This window comes from Salmo trutta, chromosome 26, assembly GCF_901001165.1.
Source record: "Salmo trutta chromosome 26, fSalTru1.1, whole genome shotgun sequence".
In the NCBI taxonomy this organism is placed as follows: Eukaryota; Metazoa; Chordata; class Actinopteri; order Salmoniformes; family Salmonidae; genus Salmo; species Salmo trutta.
Window position 1 is genome coordinate 35,784,975 of NC_042982.1, and position 5,193 is coordinate 35,790,167.

Sequence of the window (5,193 nt, forward strand, 5' to 3'; positions counted from 1 at the left end):
TCCAGCTCACTGCTCTCCCCCATTCCCCCTTCCTGCCCTCCAGTCTTTCAAATGTGTGTCAAGGCCTCAGAAGCGTGGCCAAGGCAAACAGCTGGCCTAGCCCAGAGATCTGCTACATTTCAGTTTCACATCCACAGACACGTTATATTTCAGAATCCAGCGTGAATTCTGGCAGCACAAGTAGTGAGGCCTACGAGGAAACCTTGCTATGCTAGTCATAGGCCTACACACACACACACACAGGCACGCGCACACGCACACACACGCACGCACACACACGCACACGCGCACACGCACACGCACACACGCACACACACACACACGCACACGGATGCACACACATACAACTGTCCCAACTGTTTGACCAGTGTGGGGCACACAGACAGATGTCCATGGAGCTTTTGTTACTGTAGTCTGTATTATCATCAGTGATTCATAGTACTAGGAGTGAAGAGGAAGATAATGTGAAGAGAGAGAGAGGAGATCTGGAAGTGAAGTTGTGTGGAGTCTCTTGCACTCACAACCCCTATCTCACCCCACTCACAACCCCCTGTCACTACCCACTCACAAACCCTTGACCCTACCCACTCACAACCCCTTGTCCCTACCCACACACAACCCCCCCACTCACAACCCCTTGTCCCTACCCACTCACAACCCCTATCTCACCCCACTCACAACCCCCTGTCACTACCCACTCACAACCCCTTGTCCCTACCCACACACAACCCCCCCACTCACAACCCCTTGTCCCTACCCACTCACAACCCCCTATCTCACCCCACGTGGGGCGTGGGAGTCACTTCCCACGCCCCACCTGCCAGTCTCTACCCCACCCCCCTCTCGCTAGTCCCAAGGCCCCTGTCACTGTCTACACCTACTCAATTTTGGTTTGCTGGGAGGGATGGGCTGTCTCCTCCTACTCGTCCCGCCCCCTGTCTCCCCGTCTCCCTCTGCTCCCCCCGTTCCCCCGTCCCGCCCCGTCTTCCCCCATCTCCCCCTGTCTCCCCTCCTCCCCCGTCTCCCCCGTTCCCCCCGTCCCCCTCCTCCCCCGTCTCCCCCTGTCTCCCCCCGTCTTCCCCCATCTCCCCCTGTCTCCCCCTGTCTCCCCTCCTCCCCCGTTCCCCCATCCCGCCTTCCCCCATCTCCCCGTCTCCCCTCCTCCCCCGTCTCCCCCGTTCCCCCCGTCCCACCTTCCCCCATCTCCCCCTGTCTCCCCTCCTCCCCCGTCTCCCCTCCTCCCCGTCCACCCCCTGTCTCCCCCTGTCTCCCCATCACCACCTGCTCCCCCCTTCCCCTGTCTCCCCATCTCCACCTCCTCCCCGTCCCCCCTGTTCCGCCCCCTGTCTCCCCTGTCTCCTCCTGTCTCCCCTTGTCTCCACCTACTCCCCCGTCCCCCGTCTCCCCTTGTCTCCACCTGCTCCCCCGTCCCCCCTGTTCCGCCCCCTGTCTCCCGTCTCCTCCTGTCTCCTCCTGTCTCCCCCTGTCTCCCCTCCTCCCCCGTCCCCCCTGTTCCGCCCCCTGTCTCCTCCTGTCTCCCCTGTCTCCTCCTGTCTCCCCTGTCTCCCCTCCTCCCCCGTCCCCCCTGTCTCCCCTTGTCTCCACCTGCTCCCCCGTCCCCCCTGTTCCGCCCCCTGTCTCCCCTATCTCCCCTGTCTCCTCCTGTCTCCCCTCCTCCCCCGTCACCCCTGTCTCCCCTGTCTCCTCCTGTCTCCCCTGTCTCTCCCCTCTCTCAGATGTGGTGGTTCGTATTACAGGGGGATAATAGGTGTCACTGTGTGGGTCTTTGGTCTCAGTGCTCTGGGGGACTCTAAAGTGACACCCATGCACACACACACACACACACCTGTGAGGACAAGCACCTCATTCTCTAGACCATGAGAACCGGGGAGAACCTCCCTCTGACTCTAAATCTTTAACCCCACTTCCTTCGCTCCCACTTTCATACTTTCTCTCCCCCATTCTCACTCTCTCCAGATGACAGGTACATGATAAACTGCCAAACCCAGGCTCCTTGGTGGCCTTGGGGACAAAGGGAGGAGGGAGGAGGGGAAATAGGAGGGGGTAGAGACTGGCAGGTGGGAAGTGACTCCCCTTCTCTCCCCCTTCCCTCCTCGTCTCTCTCTTCCACCCTCCTCCCCCACGGCTCCTCCCTGTTAAAAGCGTATCTGGTTACAGAACCCTCAGACACCTTTCCCCAGGTGAGGCCCTGTGCTCAGCCAATCAAGTGCCTGGAAATATCCCCAACACACACACTCACACCATGGTGACACTGATGTCATCCCTATGGCATCAGAAGAGACAACTTTTAACCACTCTTTTTATCCCCCACCACCATTCTCTTTCTCCTCTGTCTCTCTCTGTTTTTCATCATGGTCAGAGCTTCTGAGGGTTCCAATAGTCAGACGTAACAGCTTGCATCTCTGTACCATCTTCATTCAATGTTTTCATTGCATCTAGCTAAACCCTACTAAACATTTAGTCAGTGCTAAACATGCTATTTACCAACTCTAACAACAAAAAACAGATGAAAATCCCAACAGTGAATGTGTAATACTCTGCTGTACCCAGTGTTAGGTTCACCTGATGACTGCTACTGAGTTTAGATAGCAGTAAATGCTGGTCTGAGTTTGGACAGCAGTAAAGGATGATCTGAGTTTAGACAGCAATAAAGGCTGGTCTGAGTTTAGACAGCATTAAAGGATGGTCTGAGTTTAGACAGCAATATAGGCTGGTCTGAGATTAGACAGCAGTAAAGGATGGTCTGAGTTTAGACAGCAGAAAAGTCTGATTTCAATTTAGACAGCAGTAAAGGCTGGACTGAGTTTAGACAGCAGCAAAGCTGGACTGAGATTAGACAGTTGTAAAGACTGAAATGAGTTTGGACAGACTTAAAACTCTTTAGGGATAGGGGGCAGCATTGGGAAGTTTGGATGAAAAGCGTGCCCAGAGTAAACTGCCTGCTACTCAGGCCCAGAAGCTAGAATATGCATATAATTGATTTGGATAGAAAACCCTCTAAAGTTTCCAAACTGTTAAAATAATATCTGTGAGTATAACATAACTCAAATGGCAGGCGAAAACCTGAGAAAAATCCAACCAGGAAGTGGGAATTCTTTGCTGCCTCTATCTCCTCCGGCGGGCGGCGGTATTCTCCCGGCCTTGTCCACGGTCCTGCCCCATGCAGGATTTCCTCCCAGGTCCATGACTCCTTTCTCCCACGCTGCTTGGTCCGTTGATGGTGGGTGGTTCTGTAACAGCCGTTGAAAGGATGGGACCAAGCTGCAGCGAAGAATGTACTGTGGGGGAAAAAAGTATTTGATCCCCTGCTGATTTTGTATGTTTGCCAACTTACAAAGAAATAATCAGTCTATAATTTTAATAGTAGGTTTATTTGAACAGTGAGAGACAGAATAACAACAAAAAAATCCAGAAAAACGCATGTTAAAAATGTTATAAATGCATTTTAATGAGGGAAATAAGTATTTGACCCCTCTGCAAAACATGACTTAGTACTTGGTGGCAAAACCCTTTTTGGCAATCACAGATGTCAGACGTTTCTTGTAGTTGGCCACCAGGTTTGGGGGATTTTGTCCCACTCCTCTTTGCAGATCTTCTCCAAGTCATTAAGGTTTCGAGGCTGACGTTTGGCAACTCGAACCTTCAGCTCCCTCCACAGATATTTTATGGAATTAAGGCCTGGAGACTGGCTAGGCCACTCCAGGACCTTAATGTGCTTCTTGTTGAGCCACTCCTTTGTTGCCTTGGCCGTGTGTTTTGGGTCATTGTCATGCTGGAATACCCATCCACGACCCATTTTCAACGCCCTGGCTGAGGGAAGGAGGTTCTCACCCAAGATTTGACGGTACATGGTCCTGTCCATCGTCCCTTTGATGTGGTGAAGTTGTCCTGTCCCCTTAGCAGAAAAACACCCCCAAAGCATAATGTTTCCACCTCCATGTTTGACGGTGGAGATGGTGTTCTTGGGGTCATAGGCAGCATTCCTCCTCCTCCAAACACGGCGAGTGGAGTTGATGTCAAAGAGCTCCATTTTGGTCTCATCTGACCACAACACTTTCACCAGTTGTCCTCTGAGTCATTCAGATTTTCATTGGCAGACTTCAGACGGGCCTGTATATGTATTCTTGAGCAGGGGGACCTTGCGGGTGCTGCATGATTTCAGTCCTTCACGGCGTAGTGTAATACCAATTGTTTTCTTGGTCACTATGGTCCCAGCTGCCTTGAGATCATTGACAAGATCCTCCTGTGCAGTTCTGGGCTGATTCCTCACCGTTCTCATGATCATTGAAACTCCACGAGGTGAGATCTTGCATGGAGCCCCAGGCCGAGGGATATTGACAGTTCTTTTGTGTTTCTTCCATTTGCGAATAATCGCACCAACTGTTGTCACCTTCTCACCAAGCTGCTTGGCGATGGTCTTGTAGCCCATTCCAGCCTTGTGTAGGTCTACAATCTTGTCCCTGACATCCTTGGAGAGCTCTTTGGTCTTGGCCATGGTGGAGAGTTTGGAATCTGATTGATTGATTTTTTTCTGTGGACAGGTGTCTTTTTTACAGGTAACAAGCTGCAGTTAGGAGCACTCGCTTTAAGAGTGTGCTCCTAATCTCAGCTCGTTACCTGTATAAAAGACACATGGGAGCCAGAAATCTTTCTGATTGAGAGGGGGTCAAATACTTATTTCCCTCATTAAAATGCAAATCAATTTCTAACATTTTTAACACGCGTTTTTCTGGATGTTTTTGTTGTTATTCTGTCTCTCACTGTTCAAATAAACCTACCATTAAAATTATAGACTGATCCTTTCTTTGTCAGTGGGCAAACATACAAAATCAGCAGGGGATCAAATACTTTTTTCCCCCACTGTATTCATCTTGACTTTTAATAGAAAGAATGAACACTTTACAAAATAAACAAAAACGACTAGCAACAGTTCTGTCAGGTTATCAAGAACTAAACAGGAAAATAACTACCCACAAACTCCAACGGTAAAACAGGCTGCCTAAGTATGGCTCCCAATCAGAGACAACGATAGACAGCTGTCCCTGATTGAGAACCACACCCGGCCAAAACAAAGAAATGCAAACACATGGAAAGAGGGACATAGAATGCCCACCCAAATCACACCCTGACCAAACCTAAATAGAGACATAAAAAGGCTCTCTCAGGTCAGGG